The following is a 16,908-nucleotide window of genomic DNA, read 5'->3' as shown; positions in this document are numbered from 1 at the left end:
TTATTATTATCATTGCACACAAATCTAAAAAAGATATAACACAGAGATATACATAACACACAAACAATCTCTCTAAAGACCTGTTGACGGCATTTTACCATTGCACTGTGGAGAGTGTATTAACTTATGGTCTGTGTGTGTGGTTTGGGAGCTGCACGGCCAGGGAAAAAACAATGCTGTCCAGGGTTGTAAAGACTGCAGAGAGAATAATTGGGTGCACTCTTCCCACCTTAGATCAAATCTATGCTATCAGGTGCCAAAAGAAAGCGGCAGAGATAGCGCAGGATAGTGCGCACCCCAGAAATGATCTCTTCCAGCTTCTGCCTTCTGGAAGAAGGTCCAGGGTTATAAAGGCCAGGACTAGCCGCCTGAGAAACAGTTTCCATGCAAATGCAATTCTGGTTCTAAATGCAGCATAAGGGGGGTCTAATGGGGTTTCAGAGTTTTTAGGGTTTTTTGAATGTTTTATGTAGTTTTTCAATTTCATTGTTCTGCATGGGACAATGACAATAAAGATATTGTATATCGTATATCAGGGGTTAAACCACAGAGCCTAGGACTTTGTTTTTTAAGTGATGTATCATAGTACATATCTACATAGGATGTAGGACGCGGGTGGCGCTGTGGGTTAAACCACAGAGCCTAGGACTTGCTGATCAGAAGGTCGGCGGTTCGAATCCCCGCAATGACGGGGTGAGCTCCTGTTGCTCGGTCCCTGCTCCTGCCCACCTAGCAGTTCGAAAGCACGTCAAAGTGCAAGAAGATAAATAGGTACCGCTCCGGCGGGAAGGTAAACGGCGTTTCCGTGCGCTGCTCTGGTTTGCCAGAAGCGGCTTAGTCATGCTGGCCACATGACCTGGAAGCTGTATGCTGGCTCCCTCGGCCAGTAAAGCGAGATGAGCGCCGCAACCCCAGAGTCGGCCACGACTGCACCTAATGGTCAGGGGTCCCTTTCCCTTTTTAAATATTTTGCTGGAAGCTGCCCAGAGTGACTGCAGAAAGCCAGCCGGATGGGCGGGGTATAAATAAAATATTCTTATTATTACTATTATTGCGTATTATTATATACACAAATCTACAATAGATATATACATAACATACAAATGTAGAGAAATTCTGAATATATTATAAAAAAGTATTAAAGTCACAATAAGGTAGATAAATAAAAAAATACAATATATATTGTATGTATTGTGACTTTAATACTTTTTATAATATAAGGTAGATAAATATAAGGTAGATAAATAAAAAAAATACAATATATATTGTATGTATTGTGACTTTAATACTTTTTATAATATATTCAGAATTTCTCTATAGCCCTGCGCGACTTTAACATTCCATATTTATTTATTTTTAAAAACCGAGCCCCTCCCGCCTCCCCCCCCCGCTTCCCCCCCCCGCTTCCTCCTAAACAGGAGAAGCCCCAGAATGTCCTGAGAAGAGAGGGAGGGAAGCCGGAAGTGTCGTCACCGCTCCCTTCGCCCCCTCCCCCTCCCCGCTCCCTTTTTCCGGACCGGAAGTCGGCGCCCGCCTCCTCCAAGATGGCGAACCCGGAAGTCGGCGAGATCCCCAGCCAGCCCGCCGAGGGGAGCCGGGATCCCTGAGCTCGGGCTGAAGCGGCGGCAGCGGCCGCCCGGCCTGGCTCCTCGCCTCCGTCCCTCCCTCCCCGCCCGCCGGCCTTCACGCGAGTTAGTGAGGAGGAGGAGGAGGAGGAGGGCGAAGTCAAGGTGAGAGCGACCCCCTCCCCTCCCCCTCCCCGGCCCCTCCCGCTCCGGTGACGTCAGCAACGCCCCCCCAACCTGCCCGCTCCCTGCGCCCCTTCCAGCTGAGCTGCTCCCCTTTCCCTCCCTCCCCAAGCCCCTCCCCTTCACTGACGTCACTACACCCCCCCCCAGCTCAACCCCCAAGTTGTATTGGGGAGGGGGTGTCTGTCCTCCCCTGCTTGCTCCCCTTTCCCCAAATCCTAGCCCTCTCTCGGGTCCCATGGGGAGGGGATGGATTGGCAGCTGGAAGGCAGCCCCCCCCCTCGTTTCCCCTTCTCTCCCTCCCACAATTCCTCTTTTTTGGGGGGTATTCCAAGGAGGGAGCAATTTGGGGGTTGGATCTTGGGGGGGGGGTATAGGGGAGCCCAAGGAGAGTCCCTCTCCTCGCGCTCTTAAAGGTGGGTTGGTTTGGGGTTGGTGGGGGGCCTGCCCTCTAAGGCTTTCTGCTTTCCTGATGGGAAGGGTGGGATGAGTTCATCCCCCAAAGAAAGGTGTGTGTGTGTGTGAGAGAGAGACACCCCATTTGCACTGTAACTTTAACCGTCCGGAGGTGGGGGGTCCTTTACCTGTTACCTGACTCTAAAGCAATCCGTCCCACTACTCCCCTGCTCCCTCCCCAAACAGAGTCAGGAGCTGTACTTTTATAAGGGTGTCGAGAGTTGTTCGGGGACCCGGTCTCTCCCCATGTGGTGCTATGGTTCCCAAAGCTCCCTGAGAAGAGGGGTGTATTGGTAAACCTTTGTAGTTTTGTTGGGGGGGGGGGTCGCCCGTCGTGAACTACAGCTTCAAGGAGCTCCCTGTGGAGGAAGCTGGGACGGTTTACAGCGGGATGATACCGCTTCCATGGTTGTTCCAGTAGATGGTGTTGTGATGGCAGGAGGGTCAAGCCGGAGAAGTTTTATTCCACCTCTCCACAAATTTTCACTGGTTTCTGTTCACTAATCCAGCACCCCCTGTGTTTCATTTGTGTGTGTGTGTTCCTTCCTGCTTCCCCCTGTGGTTCTTTGTTTCCTCTTGCTTCTCCCCAAACTGGGGGTGACTGGTGGTCGAGGGACCTCCGTGGAGGACTTGGGGGATAAAGCTGCTTCTTCCGAAATCGAATACACACCTGTCGGTGTGCGTTGTTACATCATATATACGTGTTTTTTTAAAAGCAAAGAACTCTGCTTCGACAGAGGGGTTGGGAAGCAAAAGCGGGGTCTTAACTAGTTCAACAATCCCTCCAGTACAGTGGTACCTCAGGTTAAGTACTTAATTCGTTCCGGAGGTCCATACTTAACCTGAAACTGTTCTTAACCTGAAGCACCACTTTAGCTAACGGGGCCTCCTGCTGCCGCTGCTCCGCCGGAGCACGATTTCTGTTCTCATCCTGAAACAAAGTTCTTAACCTGAGGCAATATTTCTGGGTTCGTGGAGTCTGTAACCTGAAGCGTATGTAACCTGAGGTACCACTGTAATTGGAATGGAAGGGGGCAACAGGCTTCCTTCATAGAATTCTAGAATTGTGGAGTTGGAAGGGTCATCTAATTCAGTGTTTCCCAACCTTGTGCCTCCAGCTGTTTTTGAACTACAACTCCCATCATCCCTGACTAACAAGACCAGTGGCAAGGGATGATGGGAATTGTAGTCCAAAAACAGCTGGAGGCACAAGGTTGGGAAACCTCACCCCCCCCCCCGGCAATACAGGAATGTGAACTTACTTCCTCCCCTCCATTTCTTTCTCCCTACTCATCCTCCAACCCCTCTTTGAGTTATTGGTCATCGGCCAGACAGAGAGACCTTCCGCACATCTTATCTCTGAGCCCTTCTGGCCTGCGCTTCGTTTTTCTCCCCTCTCCAGACTCCTGAATAGGGGTCTCCTGCAGAAGGACGGCGACTCTCTTCTCTAATGATTCTGTCGCCCTCTGCATCCTGACCGGGCCTCCCTCGTCCATGCTGTGAACGAGGAGGGGGCAGATTCCCTTGGCTTCCCGGAGAAGTATCGCTTCTTCTTGTTTCCAGATCACAAGAAGATGTACAGGAGAAGATGGACTTTTCTCCACTCTCTCTCTCTCTCTCTTCTGTGATTCATCCTCTTACTTATAGTGTTCCTGGAAGCAGACCTCTGACCCTGTCCTGGTTATTGCTGTCCTGAAGGAAGCACAGTTCCTCCAACCTGTTGAGTGGTTTCTCAGCAGGGGTGTGTTCTTTAAGAGGGCGGACCAATTGCCCAAATGTCCCTTTTCCGCACGCTGGAACAGAGACCCCTCAAAATTCCTTTTTTTAAATAAAAAATCCTTGTCAAGCTTCCAATCCACAGGCCAAAGGGTCGGAGGGGTCAGCACTTTTGCCCTTCGGGTCTTGAGGCCTGGACTGGTTAGAGATCTGAACAAGTCCCCCCTCTCTCCTCTGCTGATCAGAGTTCTCACTGGGGCAGATTCTCCTTAATGACGGCCAGCTTCCTTGGTCCCACGGAAATGGGTCCCCCTGTTTGCCCGTACAGTGGTACCTCAGGTTAAGAACTTAATTCGTTCTGGACGTCCGTTCTTAACCTGAAACTGTTCTTAACCTGAAGCACCGCTTTAGCTAATGGGGCCTCCCGCTGCTGCCGTGCCGCTGCTGCACAATTTCTGTTCTCATCCTGAAGCAAAGTTCTTAACCCGAGGTACTATTTCTGGGTTAGTGGAGTCTGTAACCTGAAGCGTATGTAACCCGAGGTACCACTGTACTTGTCCTGGCCCCGAGTTTCTGGAAGCCGGCTGGACAGGGGAAGGAGTTTGCGTTGCCCTCAAAGACTTGTGCATGGGGCTGGCCTGCTGCCTCCGAGGAGTCCCCCTTCCGCCTGTCAGAATAGCGAAGATATCACTTCTTCTTCCTTAAAGAAACACTAGACTCTTCTTTCTTGCGGCCGTTCCTTCCCCTCGTCTACTTCCTCCTCCAAGAGAAGGCTGTAGTTCTGCGGCAGAGCACCTGTGCTGCATGTAGAAGACAGGGCTGCTTGAAGCTGACTTAGTGTTCTTTGCACTGATCAGCTGTGGCGATGCTGGGGATTCAAACCTGGGACCACCTTCAAGCAAAGCTCACGCTCTCCCACTCAACTGCACCCCTTGCCTCCACCTCGATAAGAGTTAGATTTGCCAGGAGGGTTTGCTCCCCGCTGTACAGTACATACTTTCCTGTCCTTTCTCCCCTGCCCCGTGGCTCCTCCTCTGAGGTCCTTTTTCCTTTCTTCCCCCTTTTTTTGAAAGGTGCGGTGATTAATGGGTTGGAAATCTCCAATGAATTAGCGCCCCTGTAGTAAGCACAGCTGTTCTGATTCATTTCCTGGAGCGCCTTCCTTAAAAGGAGCCCACAACACCCCCTCTGGCCAAGGGTGTGGCCGAGCCCTGCTAGCAGCCCTGATGCCCTGAAGGCAGCTGGCTCTGGGGTGTGGCAGGCCAGCTCTTTCGAAAGCTGATTTGCCGTGTGCGGGGACACCAGGCGTGCCGCAAACTCCTGACCTCTCCCTGGGCTGTTGCGACATGCTTTGGCATCTGCGTGGCCCAGATTTTGAAACGGGGCCCGCTGACGTTCCTGCGTTGCGGGGGGTTGGGCTGGATGACCCGTGGGGTCCCTTCCAATGCTATGATTCTGGGAAGCTGCCCCAGTTTTGCCTAGCATCCTGGAAGGCTTAATCTTGCTAGGCTCCCTTATAGCTAAGCCGTGCAGACAGCATTAGGAGGCTCAGGAATATAGAAAGCTACAGATAAATTGCAAACAGATTGAAACCTCGGCAGGATTTTTGTAATAACCTGCAGTTTCACAAGAGCATATATTTAAAGAAGATGAATAAATGAACAAACTAAGTTAATTTGGATATGCAGAAGGTATTGAAGTTTTGAAATGTCGAAATGATTGTAAAATCAGTCAAATGCAGAAATCTGAAATGTAGGAATATAGAAAGCTGCCTAAGTGACATGTGGCTGCCTCTTGTGGCAGTGAGTCCCTTAAGCTAATTAAGTTTAGTCTGAAGATGTACTTTTGCCTCTTTCTTATGGTTTACTGAGCTTCCTTCCTGGAAAGTTTTCTTACCTTCTGAGTTTCCTTGTATAGCTTGCTCTTCCTATGTTTTAGGGGGTTGGAATAGATGATTCTTGGTACCCCTTTCCAGCCCTGCAGTTCTATTATTCTGTGAGGTCAGGGCGGCATGCATGGTTCTCCCTGTACAATCCATGCACGGGGGAGATACCAAAGGCAGTGGTGTAGCGTGGGGGGTGCAAGGGGGGGCCGGCCGCACCGGGCGCAACATCTGGGGGGGGGGCGCTCGCCGCCTCCGGAGTCATCGAAGAGGCTATAGGCTGTAGCAGAGCCCGATGTCTCGCGGAACCGACGAGCTGTGCGCGCGTCCGGGCTGAAGGCGTCCGGCAGGCAGTGCGTCAGGGCCGCGGAGGGCGTGCCAGGCAGCCCCTCCTCACAGCCCCGCTGCCGCTGCTGCTGCTACAGCCGCTGGGCCATGTTGCATTTTCCTCGCCTCTCTGCCCTCCTCCTCCGGGCAAGTGGTGTCGTTTGGGCGGCAGCGCCAGTGGCAACTCGCCTCAGATCACCTGACACGGACCTGTCGCCGTGGCTACCTTTACCGTAAATACCCCAGCCCAGGCAGCAGCAAGAAGAAGCTGCCAGCGGCGGCAGGTTTGGGGTTAGGGGGCGCAAATTACTTGCCTTGTCCCGGGTGCTGACAACCCACGCTACAGCGCTGACCAAAGGGGGCCCTCTCTTTGGAGGAGGAATGAGGGCCTCTGCCAGCCCACTTTTGCTAACATTATCGTCTTAATGGGGATGGTGTTATAACTGGGGGAGGGTATTGTTTATTTGGGGTGGGGCTGTTTTAAATTGTTCTTAAGGGTTAGTACAATCATACCTTGGTTTTTGAACAACTTCTGATAGTTCTCAAAGGTTTTGGCTCCTGAATGATGCAAACCTCCCGGAAGTGAGTGTTCCGGTTTGTGAACATTCTTTGGAACCTGAACGTCTAGCGGGGCTTCCGATTGGCTGCTAGAGCTTCCTGCAGCCAATCAGAAGCTGTGCTTTGGTTTCTGAACGTTTTGGAAGTCGAACGGACTTCTGGAATGGGTTCCGTTTGACTTCTGAGGTACAACTGTATTTTGCATTTTTTTTTTGTTCTCTAAGGCTATACTGCTACATCCTACTACTACATATACTACATCCTTTCAAATGAGTTTGTGGGATGGGGTTTGCTGTTGTTTTCATTTTGACCGTTCGCTTGTGTTTTGAACCACCCAGAGCTCTTGTGATGAAGGGCAGTAAATAAATCTTAATAATATCCTCCAAACAACCCTGCGAGGTAGGTTTGGCCGAGCATAGGAAGCTGACCAAGGATTGCCCAGTGAGCAGAGTGGGATCGGAACTCGGGACCTCTGGGATATCATAAACGCTGACGGGTGTTTCTGAGCCTGCGCCCTTGCTTCGACACGAAGGAACTTGCATCCAGCCTCCTCCACGGAGCCAGGATTAGGCACTGGGGTCCCTGTGGCTTCTCGTCAGGCTTGAACCCATTGTGCGTCTTCTTTAGAAAATCAAGTCATCACCTCTTATCTGACTCTTCTCCCTGCGAGGGTTTGACGCTGCTGTCAGCAAAACCAGCAAATCTGGCTCTGTTCAGCCCCTAGGGCAGGGCACGGAGAAACCCTGGATTTTTCAGCAAACTATAGGCATGCCTCTTCTCTCTTGCCGGAGGGAGGCCTTCTCTGCACGACACTGGGAACTGAGTTTACCCGAGGTTTCTTCTCTTCACGGCACAGGGAGCCGAGCGCCTAGCTGCTGACAACTCCCCTGGAAGGTTTCGTTGCAAAAGAATAATTGAGGCTCGGGAGGTGTGTGGAGGGGGACTCCTTTGAAGGCGGGTCAGGTGTGTTGAATGTTGACTTTGGCAAGGAGGCCCCGATACGCTCGGGAGAAGCTCTGAGCTGCCTGCCCCAACAGAAAATCAGGTTCCAAGAGGAGCGTCACGCGGGGAGGGATCCCTTGCGCCGTGGGGGCTTGCGGATCTCGGCGGCTGCGGGGATGTTTGGGCTCGGCGCGGCTTTCGTGAAACGGCCGGGGCAACCGAGGAAACAGACGGTATGCAGCTTTCTTTCAGGTCTTGGCGGGGGTTAGGACTCCTCGGTGGCGGGTTCTGGGGGTTCGTCGCCAGCTTTAAAATCCAGGCACCTGGGAGCTTTTTCCGATGGGGACATAGGATGCCGCTTGCTGTTGAGCCAGAACCGTTGGGTCCATTTGATTCAGTATTGTCTGCCCTGACTGGCAGCGGCTCGCCAGGACTTCATGCAGCAGGTTCTTTTCCCAGCCCTCCCGGGAAATTGAACCCGGGACCGTCTGTATTCAAAGCAGGTGGCCTGCCAAGGAGCTATAGAACGGAGCCAGACTCCAGGCCTCGTGGCTTTGAACGAAATAAATAGGAATGTAAGAGACTGTCCTGCTGTATAGTTTTTAACACTCGATTGGGAGCCGCCCAGAGTGGCTGGGGAAACTCAGCCAGATGGGCGGGGTATAAATAATAAATTATTATTAACTTATCCCCCAAAGGAGAATCATAGAATTGTAGCCTTGGAAGGGACCCCAAGGCTCACCCAGTCCAACCCCCTGAAATGCAGGAATCTGAGTCCCTACCTGTACTCATTGTATACCTATGACTTTATTTCATCTGATCCATCCACTGCAGTTATTAGGTTTGCAGATGATACCACCACAATGGGTCTAATTACAGGTGGAGATGAATCAGTGTATCGGGAGGAGGTTCAAAAGTCTCCACATGGTGCCTAGAGAACAACTTGCACCTAAATATCAGCAAGACAAAGGAGATGGTATTGGACTTTCGGCAAAAGAGAGGGGAACTAGCCCCATTGTATATCAGAGGGCGCTGTGTGGAAAGAGTCTCTTCCTTTAAATTCCAGGGAGTTTACCTTAGTGAAGACCTCACTTGGAAATTCAATACAACCCAGGTGATTAGGAAGGCCCAACAGAGACTCCCATTTCCTCAGGGTCTTGCGAAAGGACAATGTCCAACAAAAATTGATCATCTCCTTCTAGCGGGCCACAATAGAAAGTGTCCTTTCATACTGTATTACAGTGTGGCACGCTGGTTTGACAGCCGCAGACAGGAAGTCCCTACAGAGGGTAGCGAATACAGTACATGACATCATGGGCTGTCCCCGGAGTTCGCTAGATGACATCGTGGGAGACCGCTGCCTCAGGAGAGCGAGGCAAATTCTTAGGGACGACTCACACCCTGGCCAGCACTTCTTTAATCTCCTACCTTCGGGAGTATAGTATAGTCAGCCGCACCAACAGGTTAAAGAACAGTTTTTATCCGTGGGCTGTTGGGCTGCTGAATGGACAAAAACAGTGGTGTAATTGACTTCTGACAAGCACACAGAGCGCAATCAAGACTGAGTATATGGGGGGGGGGCTTGTTTAATTTCACTGCACACAGGTGGTGTAGTGACAATAATTTATTATTATTTTGCTCAACACGGAGCTCAAACCCAGGGGCCTGAGATTAAGAGTCTCATGTCCTTAATATCATGGCACATCCAGCTCAGAAACATCTGTACTGACGGGATGCGACTCTCCAGGGTTTTAGGCAAGGGACCTGCATTTATATATGCGTTACGTCCTGCTGGCATCTGTCAGTCTCGAGAGACAGTGGCGCACACCTCCGGGGGTGAAGTCAAACAGCTGTGCTGCTAGCAGCAATGACGTGATCTCCCTGTACTGTGGTACCTCTGGTTACATACTTAATTCGTTCCGGAGGCCTGTTCTTAACCTGAAGCTGTTCTTAACCTGAAGCACCACTTTAGCTAATGGGGCTTCCCACTGCTGCTGCGCCGATTTCTGTTCTCATCCTGAAGCAAAGTTCTTAACCCAAGGTAACATTTCTGGGTTAGCGGAGTCTGTAACCTGAAACGTATGCAACCTGAAGCGCATGTAACCAGAGGTACCACTGTATTCATTGTATGCTCCCCACCTGACTCTGTCATGGATACTTTAGTTGAGATCCCTGCATTGCAGGATATTGGACCAGATTATCCTCGGGGGGGGTCCCTTCCAACTCCACAATTCTGTGGTCCCATGATTCTCATTCCCTGGCTTCATCCTGCTCTGGCTGCTGCGGTGACGGTATTTGCAACCGGAGCTCGAACGATGGAAAAGTTGAGGAAGAGGCGGCGTAAGTTTGCAGAATCATGTAGGGCAGAACTTGCGGCCAAAGTGAAGCTGAGCGTTAGATGATTCAAGATGGGATATAAAAAGAAGTCTTCTTCATGCAGCACAGAATTAAATTCTGGAACGCTCTCCTGCGGGAGGCAGCTGATGACCACCAACCGGGACGGCTTTAAAAGACGATTAGACAAAAAGAACGTCAAATCTGAGGAAGTCTGGTGCTGATAAACCTTTGCTGGATTTCACATCTTGCATGATTTCTCCCCACCCCATAATCACAATGTTCTGTAAATGAAGGTACCAGCGGTCCAGTGTTAGAAACTCAGATATATAATGCAATTGCCAAATGACACCTTAAACCTAGGTTAAGGTCGCACAACGCAACAGAATGTCTAGGCACCGGGGGGTTTTTTGTGTGTGTGTGCAACGGAGTTTGTTGTTGTTTATTTCCTTTCTATATGTTTTAAAGAACAAATTGCAATGTGGTTTACAGCACATTAGTAAAGGTAAAAAGGTAAAGGGAACCCTGACCACTAGGTCCAGTCGTGACTGACTCTGGGGTTGTGGCGCTCATCTCGCTTTATTGGCCGAGGGAGCCGGCGTACAGCTTCTGGGTCATGTGGTCAGCATGACTAAGCTGCTTCTGGCGAACCAGAACAGTGCACGGAAACGCCGTTTACCTTCCCACCAGAGCGGTACCTATTTATCTACTTGCACTTTGACGTGCTTTCGAACTGCTAGGTTGGCAGGAGCTGGGACAGAGCAATGGGAGCTCACCCCGTTGCGGGGATTCGAACCGCCGACCTTCTGATCGGCAAGTCCTAGGCTCTGTGGTTTAACTCACAGCGCCACCCGCGTCGACCTTACAGCACATTGAAAACGTCAAATAAAACAATCCAGAATAAATTCAATCCAACATCAAGGGAAATATTTCAGATCCTTCTTTAAGGGACGTTTGGCTTCCCCCGGTTACCAGCCCGGCATCCAGAGATCTCCATGTGGTCACAATTCGACCTGCCAGTCACAAAACGTTCCTGGTGCCTGGCTAATTTCTAACACTGCAGTGGTCTGGTGTTGGTCCTCCTCTCTGATAATTTGAACCCGTGTTGAGGCATTCAACCTTCCGTCTTGGGGGAAGGATCTTCACTCTGGAACTCCCTGTGTATTGACAAGTGCCTTTCCTGTTCCCTTTTGGGCACTTGGTAAACACATTTTTGTTTAGGCAAGCCTACCCCAGTGCTCACTGGAAGGACAGATCTTGAAGCTGAGACTCCAATACTTTGGCAACCTCAGGAGAAGATAAGACTCCCTGGAAAAGACCCTGATGGTGGGAAAGATGGAAGGCACAAGAAGAAGGGGACGACGGAGGATGAGATGGTGGGACAGTGTTCTCGAAGCTACCAGTATGAGTTTGACCAAACTGCGGGAGGCAGTGGAAGACAGGAGGGCCTGGCGTGCTCTGGTCCAGGGGGTCACAAAGAGGCGGACACGACTAAACAATAACAACCCCAGACATGCAGAACATCAATGGCGTTTTATAATCTCAGCTTGTCGTTGATTTCATCTTTTTGATATCTTTTTTGCAAACCACTTTGAGGTTTTCTTTTTTTTTTTAAAAAAAAACCCCATCGAGCAGCATGTGAATTGTGTGAAATAAATTTGCTTGCACAGAAAGAGTCTACATCCTGGGCGCTGACCCCCACAAACCCACCGCCTTCTGTAGCGATTCCATTGTGGGATGAAGAAACCCAAAGTGTCTGTCTGCTGCATCTTCGGTGATCGTCTTCCAAAGCAACTACTCTATTCCAAACTTAAAATGGAAAGCATAATGCTGGTGGTCAACAAAAGAGGTTTAAAGACTGTCTCAAGGCAAATCTAAAAAAATGTAGTATAAATACTGACAACTGGGAAACACTGGCCTGCGAGTGCTTCAGTTGGAGTATAGCCTTGACCAAAGGTGTCATGGGCTTTGAAGACACTCGAACTCAGGACGAAAGGGAGAAACGTGCTAAGAGGAAGGCACGCTTGGCAAACCCTCACCGGGATCAACTCCTGCCTGGAAACCAATGTCCCCACTGTGGAAGGACGTGGGGATCCAGAATTGGCCTCCACAGTCACTTACGGACTCACTGTTAAAACCGTGTTTATGGAAGACAATCTTACTCGGCTACAAGGGTTCGCCAAAGAAGCAGCAGCACGGGAAACAAGCTTTGCGTGAAAAACGAGCTTGGCACGAGAACCCTCTGGCCCGGGGATAAAACTTAAGTGCCCCGTCTTCGGATAAAGCTCACCCCCCCCGTGACTTTTAGCACCCAGTGTATTGACGTTTGCGTTAACAAAGAAAAGTGCAGGGAGGCATCTTGGATTTACAGTGGTGCCCCGCAAGGCGAATCCCTCGCAAGACGGAAAGCCCGCTAAACGAAAGGGTTTTCTGTTTTGGAGGCGCTTCGCAAAACGAATTTCCCTATGGGCTTGCTTTGCAAGACGAAAATGTCTTGCGAGTTCCTGCGGGGGTTTTTCCCTCCCCCCCTTTTTCTAAGCCGCTAAGCCGCTTATCCGATAAGCCGCTAAAAGCCTCTAATAGCGTTAATCCGCTAAGCCGTCAATGGGCTTGCTTCGCAAGACGAGAAAACCGCTAGACGAAGAGACTCGCGGAACGGATTAATTTCGTCTTGCGAGGCACCACTCTACGCTGCTGCTAAAAGGCATGGAATCTTGGGCTTGGCTGCCTGCGGATGGGAACTCTGACAAGACAGCGATGCCTGTGGACTTGGTCTTGCAAGGGATCTGCTTGTTACGTAGGAATCAGGGTGGATAAAAATCAATGACTTAAAATAAAATAAAATTGGATTTTTAAAAAAATTAAATCGGATTTTTTTTTTACTTAAATCGGATTTTTAAAATAAAATGCCTTTGGAGGAAAAATCTTTCTAAAGATAGTTTGTTATTTAAGTTACATTATCATCAAAAGGCTATTCATCAGGAAATAAGGATTTTAAAAAAAGTTTTTCATGTGTGCTAAAACTCAGTCTTAAGGTGTGTGTTTTTTAATTGTTTAACCACATCAGTTAATAAACATGGATACATACGCTATAATGTTATTGTTTTAGTTAAATAAATTGTTTAAATTGTTGTTAAGGAAATGATTATTTTTTCTCCTTCCAATAAAACACAGCAGAAACGTTGTCCAAATATAAACAGTTAACTTATTAAACCTCACAGTAGTTTCTTAATAGTATATAACCAAATCAGTAATTTTCGATATAACTGTGAAAACTACTCTGAAAATTTATTATTCCAAAAATGAAACATTCGCCTGGTTGTAAATATTAAGATGATGCCAGTAAGAATGAGTCTTTCTGTAAAAAGAAAAACAGATTTAAATCAAGTCTTACTGACTAGCCATTTAAATCTTGATTTAAATCAAATCCACCCTGGTAGGAATCCTCTAGGTGCAAACTTTCCATGACTGCTAACTGATGTAGGGCATTTGTAGGGCACAGGGAGGCAGCTTTTGCTCTGGGTGTTCTGCTTTTGTGTTTGCGCGAGCGAAACGGAGAAAAGGGACTGGATAAGCAAAGGTGATCGGGTACTCGATGGGAAACACCAGATGGGGTGTGGTCCGGCGGAGGCTGACTCACTGGAACTGAATTCTCCTCGCACCATGGCCTAATCCTGGAAAGTTGCGGGCACCTCTTGATGTGTCTGATTGGCAGCGAGAACAGGGCAGGCAGGAGGAAGTGTGCTTTTAAAATAACCAGCAATTAACCGACGGGGTTGGCTGCCAGGGCGTGTTTGCGATTGTCGCTACCTTAGATGACTTTTCTCAAATAGCGAGAGAGAAGGGAACGGGCCGATTCGTGGTGGTCTCCTCTGGTGCCGTTGGCGGTGTTAGAAACTCAGGTATACAAGCTAGACGCCAAATGGCTCCTTAAACCCAGGGTTGCAGTCGCCAAAATGTTGCATCAAGTAAAACAAGGGTCTTGTTTTTCAAAGGATGGACTGACTGTGATGGATTCTCAGTTAAACATCCGGCTTAACTGCATCCCAGCTCCTGCCAACCTAGCAGTTTGAAAGCACGCCAGGGCAAGTAGATAAATAGGTACCACTGCGGCGGGAAGGTAAACGGCGTTTCCATGCACTGCTCTGGTTTCCCACAGCCTTACAATGCAGGACCATCCCTGGCAGATGACCAGCCTCTGGTCTGATCCAGCACATTCTCTCTCCTTTCGAAACACTTTCTTCCCCCTTTATTTTTGCTTATCAGCTGGCGGGAAGGGAGTAGCAAGCAGTGGGTTTTCACGGTTGAGGAAGTGGTTTTTCGTTCGGAGCATGTTAAAAAGGAGCGCTTTCCCCTCCGCTTCCGGCGCACCTGCGTCTGTGGGAAGCGCCGTGGGTTCCCCTGGCTCCGCAAGATGGGCGAAGCTGGCATCGGGGCAGTTCGGCGCCATAGCGGTGCTTGGCCACCTCTCTTTGGAAAGCCGCGGCCGGCAACCTCGGGGCCAAGGGGATGGGCCTTAGGCCCACTGGCAGAGTTCCTGCTTCGAAAGCCAAGGGCCCTCTGATTCCATCTCAAGCTAAGCACAGAAAGGGGACAGACTTCTCTCTGCCTGAGGCCCTAAAGGTAAAGGACCCCCGACCATTAGGTCCAGTCGTGACCGACTCTGGGGTTGCAGCGCTCATCTCACTTTATTGGCCGAGGGAGCCGGCGTACAGCTTCCGGGTCCTGTGGCCAGCATGACTAAGCTACTTCTGGCGAACCAGAGCAGCACACGGAAACGCCGTTTACCTTCCCGCCGGAGTGGTACCTATTTATCTACTTGCACTTTGACGTGCTTTCGAACTGCTAGGTTGGCAGGAGCAGGGACTGAGCAACGGGAGCTCACCCCATCGCAGGGATTCGAACCGCTGACCTTCTGATCGGCAAGTCCTAGGCTCTGTGGTTTAACCCACAGCGCCACCCGCGTCCCTGCCTGAGGCCCTAGAGAGAGTTAAGCTGCAGAACTCTCTCCCACTGGACGCAATGGTGACCACCAATTTGGATGGCTTTAAAAGAAGAACAGGCAAATTAATGGAGGAGAAGAGGGCTATCGAGGGCTGCTTGCCACTCTGGCTGTGCTCTGTCTCTGCCCTCAAGAGTGGTTTGGGTTCTCAGTTGCCGGAAACTGCAGGAAAGGAGAGTGTTGCTCTTGTGCTCGTTGGTTCCCCCAAAATGGCATCAAAGCTCGCCAAGTCCAACTGTGCTGCCCAGTGTAGGAAATACACTGGCGCAGTATTCCTGATCAGGAGCCATTCAGCTAGGGACTATTTTTAAAGAGAGCTGGGATTTCCAGGAAGTCAGATCTCATTGCCCAGGAACGCATCCTGCGGGTTTTCTGTCCTGACATAGAATCGGTAGTCACAGCCAGTCAGAGATGTGTGGCTACGACATCCCAGATAAGATCTGACTGCGGGCCGTACTTATCAGCCAGCGGAAATCTTCCCGGAGGCTCTGTGTCATCCGAGGCTGGGTCGCGGAGTTTGCAAATGCCATTTTGCATCTTCGCGGGACCTCTGGTAGAAACTCACGAAAGAGCAAAAAGCTCATCCTTGAGCCGCTAATCCAGAATCAAGCAGCGGTGAGCCAGCGGACCTTTACGCTGGTAAAAAAAAAATTGCTCCTCTGCAAATGGAGAAGTTGCCTTGAGGAAGTCAGAGTTAAAAGGCTTGTCATGTTTGAAACTTGCTTGCCTGTTTGTCATTTTTTCCTAGCGTTTTTGGAGTTTGGAGAGGCAGCCTCTGTGGTTTTTCCTCTGCCGTCAAATTTTGAGTGGAAATCTGCTTGCTGATCTCTTGGCTGGTTGGCTTAAAACAGGCATAGGCAAACTTGGCCCCTCCAGCTGTTTTGGGGCTACAACTCCCATCATCCCTAGCTAACAGGACCAGTGGTCAGGGATGATGGGAACTGTAGTCTCCAAACATCTGGAGGGCCGAGTTTGTATATTGAAGAGTATTGTGTTGGTGAGCGAGTCTCCTAGGTTCCTCTACCGACAGGGCCAGGGAGACGGAGGCACGGAAACCTTTTTCTCAAGCTGCTTTCTCAGCAAAAGGAGCGACCGGTGTGCGCTTGTAGCAGATGAGGACATTGTTGGCAGCGCTTGTAGGCTTGGGCACCGGTGGGCGACGGGTAAAAGCCACGTTGCCAATTGAGGTTGCTCCTTTGCCCTTTGTACGGGGTTTAGAAAAGGGGGCACCCTCCTCATAGAATCACGGGATCTTAGCATTGGAAGGGGACCCCTGAGGGTCATCCAGTCCAACCGCCTGCAATGGACAGACGGCCATCAAACCTCTGATTGCAACCTTTCGAGGGCATCCGTTCTGCTGCCGAGCAGCTGTTGCCGCCTCAAAGTTCCTCTTAACGTTTATCCTTATATCCTGACTTATGAATTCTTAGTCGCCCTCCCTGCAGACGCAATTCTTAGCTGCAACGTATTATGCTTTTATTGCGTCTGTTTCATGGTTTATTGATTGCCCCCCCTTTCATAAAAGTGTATTTTTAGTTAATTCTACCCACCCTGAGACTTCAGGTTGCACCAGAAGTAAAACGATTTGGGTCTGCAAGACTTACTTCGGTGGAGACAGGAAGCTCCATTCTCCTGGGTCAGATCAATGGTCCATGTAGCTTGATATTGTCTGCACCGACTGGCAGCAGCCAGCAGGCTTGTGGGTGTGGGGTGCGTTTCGCAGCCTTACCTGGAATTGACCTATCGGGGATTGAACCCTGTGGCCTTCTGCATGCAAAGCAGATGTTCCGGCGCTGAGCAACGCTCCTTTCCCTAAAAACAAAGCAAGACGCTAGTCCTCATTATAAAATAAAGCAATGCTTTAAATAGGTACATAGAAAGATGCCTTATATTGAGCCAGAACTGGAGTTACCAGGGGTTTTGAACCTGGGGCTTTCTGTGTA

General features: G+C 50.0%; 1 protein-coding gene across 3 annotated transcripts in view; it reads left to right on the top strand.

Moving 5' to 3' along the window:
- SBNO2 (strawberry notch homolog 2) overlaps positions 1-16,908 on the top strand; it is a 107,704-nt gene that overhangs the window by 2,483 nt on the left and 88,313 nt on the right. Inside the window, exon 1 of one of the 3 annotated variants that reach the window (XM_081846030.1) lies at positions 1,546-1,724. The exons of 1 other annotated variant lie outside the window; for it this stretch is intronic. The gene's annotated coding sequence lies outside the window, so the exon portion shown is untranslated. Of the gene's footprint in view, positions 1-1,545; positions 1,731-16,908 lie in introns of those variants that run through there. One more of the 3 variants, XM_081846028.1, reaches the window with a different exon arrangement.

Source organism: Podarcis erhardii (genome assembly GCF_964252035.2).
Source record: "Podarcis erhardii genome assembly, chromosome: 18".
NCBI lineage: Eukaryota > Metazoa > Chordata > Lepidosauria > Squamata > Lacertidae > Podarcis > Podarcis erhardii.
The sequence above is the reverse complement of the archived record's forward strand: the minus strand, read 5'-3'. Positions and strand labels throughout refer to the sequence as shown.